At 36.6% G+C, this 12578-nt stretch overlaps 2 pseudogenes; both read right to left on the minus strand.

Moving 5' to 3' along the window:
- Positions 1 to 678: 678 nt before the first annotated feature.
- LOC149201138 (jasmonate-induced oxygenase 1 pseudogene) lies at positions 679 to 2068 on the minus strand (annotated as a pseudogene).
- A 3848-nt stretch (positions 2069 to 5916) lies between these two features.
- LOC149201139 (mitochondrial fission protein ELM1 pseudogene) lies at positions 5917 to 6612 on the minus strand (annotated as a pseudogene).
- Between the last annotated feature and the right edge of the window lie 5966 nt (positions 6613 to 12578).

Genomic DNA, 12578 nt, shown 5'->3' on the forward strand with positions numbered 1-12578 from the left:
ATCTTCCAATATTTGAAAACCCATTATGTAAAGCAATCGATTAAATCACTGTAAGTAGAGGAAAACTTTGCGGGAAATGTTTTAAAAGCGATTGTGATATCAATATTATTGCCTCAAGCCTTCAGCGTTGATAGTCCCAAGCCTGCTGGGCAAGCCTATATTTTTGTTGTCTCCATTATATTGGATTATATTTTTGTTGTCTCCATTATTTGGATACTTATGCTTCGTGTATTCCTAAATTATGATATGTGAACAAGGATTCGGATTTAAATGCCAAAGCGGGTACTTCACGTGTGTCTCCAAGAAGACCCGGTCACAAATATTATTTTACGCTGAAATATACATACATCCAAATCACAATAAAACTTGCATCGGTATATGTAACTGCATCTTTAGACAACAGACTAGATTAAACAATTCATAAGATGTATATAGAATTTCCAAATACAAAGTGGGAAACGCTTATTTTATGCGGGCAATCCGCGGGTATTATGTATTTGAGCAATACTTGTCTCCTAAAGGCTAAGACTATGCACAAACTGATTGAATTTATGTAAACACATTCAACCTATTTGTGCGTGATTATTCTATGTTTGGATTACAGATATGCATGTCACAGGATGTTTGTCTTGCATATGCACCAGTACAAGAACTTATAATTCGGCTGCTTCATCGAAATTATATGTTCGACTTCAGGTAACTCTTTCCTTTAGGCCCACTTGTTCGAATGAACATCCTGTAGTCATTGAACTTCATCTTTCGGTATCTCGGCGGGTTGGAATCATCAATCAGCTCCTTTAGAGGCCCGACTTCCTTGTCTCCATTAGGGTTACAGAAAACCGCGATCGACATTCGTTCCTTTTTCGAGTTCACAAGGCAGCTGTGTTCCACACTTTTGTAAATTCCGTTTGCCAATATCTGCGCGAAGAAAGAAATAGAAAGAACTATGACAATCGGCGGATTTTGACGGGTGAATGAAAAAAGTGATCGAAATACTGACCTCCATCTGGTCGCCTAGGTTTATCGTCAAAGCATCAACGAGCGCACAGCCAACCAATAGTCGCCTTTGCGAACTTGGAGACCCACGACATCATCCTGAAGCAGAACGGTTATTCCTCCAGTATCGGAGTGAGGGGACAGCCCATAAGTCAATTCTGGTTGTGGGCATACAGGATAATAGTTGACTCGAACAGAAATCCCAATGCCCTCCTCGCCTCCAAAAGCTTCATTTGGATGGTCCGGAGGCAGGCCCAGGTTTTCCCAAAACACAGACAGCAAGGTGTTACAGAGTTGCAGCGTTCCTTCGCAGTACTCCTTCATTATACTCCTGTGATGTCGACACAAAGAAGCAATAATGAAATTTCCAGAGTAGCTACACAAACAAGAGAAAAGGAGCACTTCCTGTTTTATCTTGCAACCCAACCGATAAACATCACTTCCACTCTCAGAATCAGGATAAAAATAAAGAACTATATAGATTCCGTAATGAAACTTGTATATGATGCTCCATTGACTCCATAGATGCATGCAAGTGGAATTTTGAGTGCAAACGAAGAATAAAAATGCAACATTGAATGGAAAGGGAGTTCCTGCATCACCTGTATTCATCCGGTTTGGATGGCCATCTGTCCTCCTCTCGTATGGAGAGAGGCAAGTAGTTGTGATAATAGTAATCCCCCCAGTCGAGAATCGCACCTTTCTGCACACCAGTTCGACTACCATATCCAACGTAAGTCCCAGGATCGTTGGCGTGTTTCTGCTTCTCCTCCAACGGCAGACAAAAGAACTCTCTCGACACCTCACGTACGGACATGAGAAGTTTCGCAGAAACTCCATGGTTAATATCTTGAAAGAATCCCCACTCTCTACATGCATCTGATATGTCTTCCATGGTCTTATTCCGACGTTCGTCGTAGAGACCAGCGAGGTCTATGATGGGTATCTCCTCTGCTAACAACCGCAACTTCGGGGGCCTCTCGTGATCAGGCCTGATGTATCTGGATGGCAAGCATTCAATGCCGCTCTCCGAAATACATTGGACTCTGGTTAGTGTCTCAGGCCAGTCCATTGGATGGCAATGTCCAGAACACAACTGATCAAAGTGCTGAACAATATAAATATCCAAGGGACTGCTAGCAGTTTGTAATCTGACGAATAGATATCTACCGCATTCTCTCCCTTGCCATCCCAGAGGTCATATATATGCCCGAAGCGAGGAATTTGAGCAGAAGATGTTAAAATAATACAACCAAACCGGGGGATTATTAAACTCAAGAAAAAGGATGGGAAAACGTGACGTTGTACTAAAAGGGGAGAATGTCGACTAGGCATCATAATCAGCCACTCAAAATCTGACTTACCTCATGAATAGTGGTCGTTCTGGAGAAATAAGTTATTGATAGCGTTGAGAGGTCAGTGCCTGAAAGTCAGTTTGCATGGGAATCTCCCATATATCATCACATGTTATTTGAGGTATCACATGCCATTTAAGGAAATAATACATGGAAATCGGAAACTTTGCATTCTTTCATGATTCTATAGAGGTAATACATATTTAATTAAGTCAAAGCGATGAAAGCTAAGCCTCACATCGATGATCCTAAAAATACAGTCTTTATATATCCAAATAAAAAATTTCCCTCCACTTTCTTTACATGTGAAATTGCGTTGATTAACTTGCGATTAAGCAAAAATATAATCTTTTATCATCCCTAACTTAAGACTGCTTCAACTTTCTCTATACATTAAAAAATGCGTATATAATCAAACCAGAAATGCGGATATAATCAAACTAGTTCCATTTGAACAACCTGAAATTTTCGAAATTAATAAGTGACTTCGCACGCAGATTGCAACCGTTGTGTCCAGCTTCACGTTCAACGGGAGCCACATTGTCGTAACGACGGGGAAACCATAGATATAGATAAGGCTCCGCCGGGCAAAAAAAAGGCTTTCTATTGTAACGGTAAGAAGGTTGCGTGACAGCGGAGCCGATTTCATAAAAAATAATAATAATAATAATAAGTTAAACGTAATTGGGAGTCGATTTTATAAAATAATAATAATAATAATAATAAGTTAAAAGTAACTGGGGTAAGTAAATGATGGTTCAATTAATAGAAAAAAGTTAAATAACGAAAATAATAAAATTCAATTTGTTATATTTTGAATTTGTTATTAACTTGTGATTGTAGATGTGTAGATGTAATGCAAGTATGTAAACTATTCTAAATGTTGCTTTAATTAAATAATAATAAGTTAGAAGTGGTTGGTGAGTACAAACATCGATAAGTTGGTTAAATTAATAATAAAAAGTTAAAGTAATAAAAATAATACAATTCAATTTGTTATATTTTGATTTTGTTATTAACTTATACCATGTCTTATCAATATGGTAAGCTCAAAAACCATAACTTATTTCAAAACCAAAATGTTTTATAACGATATGACAAGATTCTTAATGGATATTCACCCTCACTTTATAGTAACTTGTAGAAATTTGGCTTTGTTACAATACCATGGGCCAATACTTATCAATAACCCATGCCAAAAAAAATAACTTATTTCACAATCAAACTATTTTATAACAATATGAAAATATTGTTAACCATAGATATTCATCCCCACTGTACCATGGATATTGTTAACTTGTAAATAGATTTCATTACAATACCATGGCTTAACAATACCACAAGCCCAAAAAACATAACGTATTTCACAATCAAAATATTTTATTCAATATGACAAGATTCATAATCATAGATATTCACTGCCACTTTGTCATTGATATTATGAACTTGTGAATAGAATTTGCTACAATAGCATGGGCTAATACCATGGCTTATCAATAACACATGCCCAAAAACTAAATCTGATTTTACAATAAAAATTGTTCTATTTTAATTTAATTTTATATCATTTTTTATAGAATTTAGGCTTGTGCGATCCATATCAAGTTTTTGAAACATGTTTTTTTTTTAGTTATTTATTTAAATTGAAAGTAAATATTTTTCCCCTAATTTTTTGTCTATTCAAAATTAATCCTTTCTTTTTAGACGTTGGAGCGATCTGTCTCACTATTTAACTCATCTGATTCTTCATCTTGTGGTGACGATGAACCACACTGGTTGGTTCGAAACGTGTCAGAAAAATAATTTTGATGTGATTATCACCAAAAATATGTCTCAAAAACTTTTTTTAAGTGAATCTAATAGGAAAAGGGTTATAATTAATTTTTAGATGTATATAAACCCTCTATCTTCATGACTACTAAAAATATTCCCATAGAAATTAAATTAAGGTTTGAATAAAACTAAAAATGATAATACCTTTATATTTAAAGATGTGAAATTTATATAATACAAATAGTATTAGTAAGAACCAACATAGATCCATGTTAACTAAGGATCTAGGCATGACAAAAAGAAAAGTGAAAGGAAGAGAGAGGGAGGGAGGGAGATAGTGAAAAGGTTGGAGGGTGGAGAGAGAGAAAGAGAGAGAGAGAGTGATGGGGGGAGACGAGAGAGGGAGGTGGGAGATAGAGGAAAGAAGAGATAGGATGGGGTAGAAAGAGTGAGGAAAGAACAAAGACATAGGGAGATAAAGGTGGAAAGAGAGGGAGTGAGAAGGGAGAGATGGAGAGATAGAGAGGGAGAGAGGAGAGGAGGGATGATAGAGAAGATGTGGGGAGAGAAGATCAAGAGAGAGAGAGGAAGGCACGAAGATGGAGGGGACAAAGAGAGAGAGAGAGAGAGAATGATGGGGGGAGAGATAGAGGGAGGTGGTAGAGAAAGGGAGAGAGAGAAGGAGAGAAAGGGAAGGAAGAAGAAAGACACAGAGGGAGAAAGGTGTTGGACACCTAATCCTCTAAGAGTTGGTGTGGAAGCTGAACAACGAAAAGGAGTCCAAGAGACCACTTGGAATATGAATCCAAGGGTCACACCATGTACTATAAATGTATATCATTTGTTAATAATAAGTGAACTCTCCTGCTTATCTTTCATATTTGTCTTTGCCATGTGTGTGTTTAACATGGTATCAGAGCAGGCGATCTCCTGCCCTGCTCAAGTGTGAGCAACCTATTTTTGTGGCCTTTGTAAACCAATTCTCTCCTCCTGATTATACCTTTCTGAGCATTTGTTACAATAAAAGTTGTTACCTCTATCAGCTCTGCCATTCCTCTGTTGTGAGCAGACCCACCCCTGTGACTGCGAAGAGGAATATCGCGAGATCTATCCATCTCTACCAATGCAACACTCTAACACTCTCTGTCAATTTCATCCTTCCACTCAAACCTGTTTTTGCAAACCAACAGAAGCTGTGCGCTCTTTCTCCATTCCTAGTTCAAACATTACCTCTGCATTTTAGCTGTGCATTGATTCCAAGTCCATACTCCTGGTGCATTTTTTGTGATTTTATTTGAATTCCTAAGAAATGAATTGAAGCAGTTCTTGTGAAATTCAATGAATCAAAACATTAAATCTTTGGTCATGTCACTAGAATATATTAATTGTTGATCATGATATTTGACTATGTTGTAATGGAGCTCTCGACGAGAAAGGGAGTGTCATTGACTGGAAATGGAGTGTTGAGTTTTTGAAGAGAAGTATTGGATGTTGTTTCAAAGCTCTCCATAGAATGGTTCGAATTACATCTGCGTTGGCAGCAAATATCTCTCGATGCATTGGGCATATGTTTCATCTCTCGGCATTGAATTTATGATGGATATGGATTAGCATTGATGTTGTGAGTATTGCTAGTTCAAAACTTGTATTAATGCTATGACATGGTTGTTGCTGCATTAAATTTTATTGACTGCTGCTGCGTTAAACTTTATTGAACGAACAAAACAAGCTGAATTTGCTTTGCATGGCTTAAAACCGTGTGGAAAGTGTTTGCAAAAGTGGTATATTGGCATTATGCTCCAATGACATACACTAGCTTCCCAGTACTACATGCTTCACTTACTATACTCATCGAATTTGTTGTGACTACAAAGGCATCAACCCACGCAAGGTGCTCTATCTTTGGGTTTGGATCTTGGCCATCCCAAATATAAACCTTTCGATGACTAGCAAATTCTTTCCACATTATGTTACAAACCTGAAGAGGCGTTCTTCTCAAGAAAGAAATGCGTGCAGTCTCGCATTTACCAAGAACCTTATATAGAGCATATATTAGCTTCACGGCAAGGTCAATGCCATATTTACAATGCCTTGTAGGTCCCCCTATATTCACAACAATAAATGGCTTTGGAAGTGGTGCTAATTCATCATGCCACTATGCAGCAACCATTCGTAATGTGGCAAAATCAGCTTGGTGCAAAGCTCCAAGTGTAAGCACCACTTTTCTATTTGGTGGTTCTCTAGGAGTTATCCAATTCCATAGAAAACGAGGAACTTATTGTCGTCCAGCAGGAGTCAAAGCATGAAAATCATGGTGAGGGGTTACCACCAAGTCAAATCGATTGAGCTGACACCTCGGGTGTTGTATCTGCATTACAAATGTATTTTGGGGAGTAAGTCTTTTTATTATACTCGCAATTGAAACTGTGTCCCGACTAGACACAACAACCAACGATGGTCTCTCTTTGTCCGTAATTTCACGAGCCATTATTACTCTTTGCATTGAAACTTATGCCTAATTTTAGCATCGAATATATTGTATGTTGGTCGAGCTCACCACGTGTCTTGGTCTATATTTTTGCATTGAAGATGAGCTGAATTATATGGGTAAACTTTGAGCTATATGGTTGCACCAATGTTGTTGTCTTTATGGATAAAATAGACTTGAGAAATCAATAGTATTGTCTGCATTAAAGGGATATTGCACACTAGTTGTTTGTTGCACATTTGTAGAGAATATTTTGCAATGACATTGGTTCATAGTTGTAAACAAATTTTAAAGTGTAAATTTGACATTAGAGAAAATGACCCAAATTGGTGAAGTATTAGAGTTCTTGAAAAATCTGATACAATCTAATTCAAATGACACATTTCAAATTAGCAAAGGCTCTCACTCATAAATTCAGACTTGTCTACAATATGCACAAGAACAAATTGATTTTTTACAGATTGAATCTCAACTACAACAGGAAGAATTACAGCAGTGGAGTCATTATTCTCAACCTATTTTTGTTTAGAACATTGAGACAGATACCCATCAGCAACAAGTCAATATTGTTGAAGTTCATTAAGATTTAGTACCCAATGAAGAAACAATTGTACATGTAGATGCAGAAGTTCAATTTTCACTTCCCAAGCCCATCATCAGACCTTGGGAAGAGCTTGTCCATAATAAGCGCAAAATAGGTCTTGGATATGATAAGGAGGTTTCCTTTCATATTCCATATTATTCAAAGCCCATCTAGTTTCAGAATGTTATATTACTTTACGACAGTTCACCTAGAGCTATTCCAGATTCTGCTCCTCTTCCACAACAACAACAACAGATTGGGAAATGCCAACACTATGACCGAGTTGGCCATCTGAAAAATCATTGTTTTGTTCTTCATCCATGTAAGCACTGTCATAAAACCAGTTGTTCTTCAAACAGATGCTTCAAAAACAAACTTCCTACAAGAACAAAGATTCATCTTCGATGGATTGCTTCTTGGTAATGGGCATCAATAGCCAAGAAGATATTCTAGTCATATGTCAAAACTTGTTCTAGAGTATTGAACAGTCTTACAGTTGAGTTTTCTCCATCATTTCACCTTCTATCTGACAGGGGGGAAATGATGGTCATCTACAAACTTCAAAGACACATCAAGCGAGCCTGAGCCACAACCTACCGTACCAGATTCAGAGTTGTAGCCAGAGACAAATATGCCCCTGAGCATGCCTTCAGTTTGTGACACCTCTTCAAAGAATTGGTGACACTTCCTCTAGCAGAAGACTTCAGCTTCTTGCCAGCTTTGGAAGAGTTCCAAGAATTGCATTAACCATTCCAGAGATGTTTTTAATCCTTAAACCATCACAGGTTGAGACCTCCCTTTTCAAGTTGAGGTTCTCCATTTTATGTGAGGTGAGACCTCCCTTTCATGGTTGGAGGTTTCCCTCTTCAAAACATTAGGAGCAGTTCCTCTAGCAGAAGCCTTGAGCTTCATGCCAGACTTGGAAGAGTTCTGGAAACTGAACTAAGCGTTCTAGTGTTGGTGGTCATCCTTAAACCATGCCCTTTATACCAACATTTCAGAGAGCACATTTAGCCTAGTGCTTCCATGCATTTTTGCATGTTTTGTATTACAACTCTATTCTTGGACTCATACATAACCCTTCAGATTAAGTGGGGGAATGTTGGACACCTAATCCTCTAAGGGTTGGTGTCGAAGCTGAAAAACCAAAAGGAGTCCAAGAGACCACTTGGAATATAAATCCAAGGGTCACACCATGTACTATGTATATCATTTGTTAATAATAAGTGAACATTCCTGCTTATCTTTCCTATTTGTCTTTGCAATGTGTGTGTTTAAGAAAAGGTAAAGAGAGAGGGAGTAACAAGGGAGCGATTGAGAGAGAGTGAGAGATAGATGAGGGTGGAAGGGAATAGTGAGAGGTAGAGAGGAAGACAGAGGGAGTGAGAGAGATAAATATGGAGATAAAGTGTGTATGTTTTGGGGGTGAGATAGAGAGAGGGAATAAGAAAGAGACACACAGATACAAATATAGATATTTTATAGTATTATATAACCAACCTAGATCCATATTAACTCAAATCTATCAAGCACCGTGATGGATCAAATCTCTAGAGGTGCAAACCTATCCTTAATTTTTCACTCAAATAGGAAGTTTGTGCCTCGAGAGATTGGATCCTTCTGGGCATTTGATAGATCTGAGTTAAAATATATCTAGGTGGGTTCTAAATTAAGTGTACATGCGATATTTAAAAACAAGAAAATATCAATAACCAAAAATATCATACCATCAACCATAAATAAAATATTTCAATGTCAATATTAAATAACATAATTTATATCTAGTTTTCATAGAGAAAAATAATGTAAATTTATTTTCTCATTGTGATAGATAAAATGGTTATTCTTTTAAAATCTAACGAAACAATTTAGGGTTGGATTGCTATTTCTTATTGTTTAAAATTTTATTTTGAAAACATGAATAGATTCAACACCCTAAAAAAATACTCAATATTAATAATGGGTGGTTGTTATTATATTGTGGCATGACTCTAGAAATAGATTTGTTTGTTGATCACTATTAGTTTAATATTGACCAATGCAACTTATAATGTTTAACTTTGAAAAATAAATATTTATTTTTCAATATTATTAAAAAACAATTTATTAGACCATAATTTGAAGTTTTATTGCATCTTTTACATAACACAATTTCATATAGATAACTCTCGCACATATTTTATTCCATAATTTATGCATGTGGTTGTAATATTTATGCATTATTTTTAGATATTTGTGTAGTGATTTTTTATTCTTAAGTTTTCAAGAAATTAAATAACTTATTTCCCACCATAATTTTAGCAAGTCTTTGCATAAAAAATGGATAGGAATAAGATGTAAACAAATATATTTACCAAAAATTTCTTATCACCATTGCCAAGTATGGTAGACATGTTGTATGGTAGAACATATGAGCTACTTTGAGGGACAGTGAATCAAAGTGTTCACAATGAAGTAACTTAGAGGGAGTTGTTGGTGTCTAATGGTATGGGACAATTTAAATTTTGAACTCATGATATTAGTGAAGGTTTTAACCCTATACAGAAATTGCTTGCATACGAATTCCAACAATAGAAAGTAAACAATGGTGAGAGCATTAACCACAAAACAAATATACACAGAGATTTTCCCCTCGGTCCTAAAACCAATACTACCAAATTGATTTTTCATTGTATTCCTTTCAATGTTAAAGCATATATATATACACGTCAAAGAATTCATAAACCCCATTCCATTAACCATATATTATAACATAACCATAGTTCCCTTAACCGGATCTACAAAATACCATGGGAGGAAAACCATTATTCCCAAAACCATATGCAACACCCATACACAAAACCATAGGTAGATCTGCCCACCTAATATACTTTCAAAAAAAAAATTCCTAGGGCACTGTCGCTCCCGCTATGACTCCCCACTATGCTTTACATAATTAAAGGGGTGTTGTCACCCCCCCCCTCTAACCCCCCACTTCGCACGTGAGGCTAGTTGTGAAAGAATATAACACACACCCAACATTCTCCCACTTCCTGTTTTGATTCCATAATGGGGGTCATAGGAGAGATTAGTAATTGGTTTAGCCTTGCAATTCCCATTGATTCTCCACACCAAGAAAAAATCTCAGTGCTCACAGATATCATCAATGCATCTACAACATTCTTCAAACTGTCCACTTTTACCAGCAACACCTTTTTGTCCTCAATCATATCCCTCACAAAGTGATACTGAACATCAATGTGATTTGTCTTTCAATGATAAGCATGGTATTTGCTAAGAAAATTTCAATTTTTCTATCACATTCTATCCTTATAACTAGTTGTACTAACCCCATACTTGAACACAATCTCTCTAACCAAAATTCTTCTCTGCTTACATGAGTGGATTACATGTATTACTCCTTTGTAGTTGAAATTGTCACTACAAAATCTCTCTTGCTCATCCAACTAACTGCACCTCCAAATAGGTTAAACACATAGCCATTGGTATAACTTCTTCCATCCATATCTCTAGCCCAATTTGCATTAACAAAGCCATGATTGTCCAAAACTTTGTCCAATCCTAATCTTCCTTGGTAGCACAAACCATAATCACTAGTTCCACGTAAATACCTAAAAAACCTACTTCATTGTTGTCCAATGCTATTTCCCGAGTTTTGATATAAACCTGATCAATACTCCCACTACATGTGTAATGTCTGGTTTAGTACAAAACATTGCATACATCAGGCTACCAACTGCGCTTGTGTATGAGACACAACATATGTCCTATTCCTCTTCTTGTGTATTGGGACATAGTTCAATAGATAAATTTACACCTACATGAATAGGAACCTTCACCAATTTACTATCATTAATATTAAACCTCTGCAGTATTGTCTCAACATACTTCCTCTGGTTTAAGTGGAGCTTTCTCTTTGCCCGATCTTGTTTAATTTCCATGCCCAAAATGTAATTTGCAACACCGAGATCCTTCATATCGAATTTGGAGGATAATTGAGTCTTCAAATCCTGGATAATTTCTTTGTCATTTCTAATCAACAACAATCATCCACATACAAGACCAGATAAATAACACACTCATAAAATAACTTAAAATACACATAATGACATGCTTTTCTTCTAGGGAATCCAAGTCCCCATATAAATGTATCAAATTTCTAATACCACATCCTTGGTGATTTTTTTAACCCATACAAAGACTTTTTAAACTTGCATAGCAGTTCTTTCTTACCATTCACCACAAAGTCTTCAATCACTTCTTGTATATCTCTTCTTCTAGATCCTCAAGAAGAAATGTTGTCTTCACATCCTTCTATTCTAACTCAAAATCAAAAGCAACAACAATAGATAAAAGTAATCTAATAGAAGCTCCCTTGGGAATAGGAGAAACAATATCACCGAAATCAATTCCTGGCACCTAGGAATAACCTTTTGCTGGCAACCAAGCTTTGCATTCCTCTAGCTTCCCTTTTGGATTCATCTTCTTCTTAAACACCCACTTTCTTCCAATGGATTTTTTTCCAACCGACAACTCCACTAGATCTCATGCCTCATTTTTGTCCAAAGATGCCATTCCATCAACCATGGCCTCTTTCCAAAGTTTTCCATCCTTTGAATCTACTACCTCCCTGATAGTTCTAAGATCATCATCAATAATAGATCAAGAAAAAATTGAACATAAAGCAGATGCACTATACCTTTCTGGTTGCCTTCTTTCTCGAACTGATCTTCTCACAGCTGGAGTTTGCGACTCTTCATATTTTGGTTCCACTTCTGTTGTAAAGTCTGATTCTTCCTCCTTTAGCTCAAACTCTATCTTTTCAGGTTCCTTTAGTAGGACTTCATGTTTAATAGAATATTTAACCTCTCTAAATGCCACATATCGGCTATATACAACCTTCCTTGTTCATGGGTTCCAAAGCTTATCACCTTTTAAACCATCCTTATACCCAATAAATATGCGCCCTTCAGATTTACTATCCAAATTGGTTCTTTTCTCCTTTGGAGCATGTACATATGCATCACAGCCAAATACCCTCAGATGTGAAAGAGATGGTTTCTTACTAGTCCAAACCTCATGTGGATTCTTATCCTCCAATGGTGATGAAGCTAATTTATTGACCAGGCAATATGCATTCTCCACCACCTCTGCCCAGAATTCCTATCCTAACCCGACACCACTCAGAATGCTTCTTTCTTATTCCATAAACTTCATGTTCATTCTTTCTACAACTCCATTTTGTTGAGATGTGTATGGAGTAGTCTTCTGTGAGGCTACATCACACTTCTTAAAGAACTCTTCAAATTCATTCTTGCAAAACTCTCCACCATTATCTATCTTCAACACTTTTATCTTCTTAACTGTTTAGTTTTCCACGAGA

Source organism: Pinus tabuliformis, chromosome 2_1, assembly GCF_031772625.1.
Source record: "Pinus tabuliformis cultivar Carrire ecotype Pingquan chromosome 2_1, CPIR1, whole genome shotgun sequence".
In the NCBI taxonomy this organism is placed as follows: Eukaryota; Viridiplantae; Streptophyta; class Pinopsida; order Pinales; family Pinaceae; genus Pinus; species Pinus tabuliformis.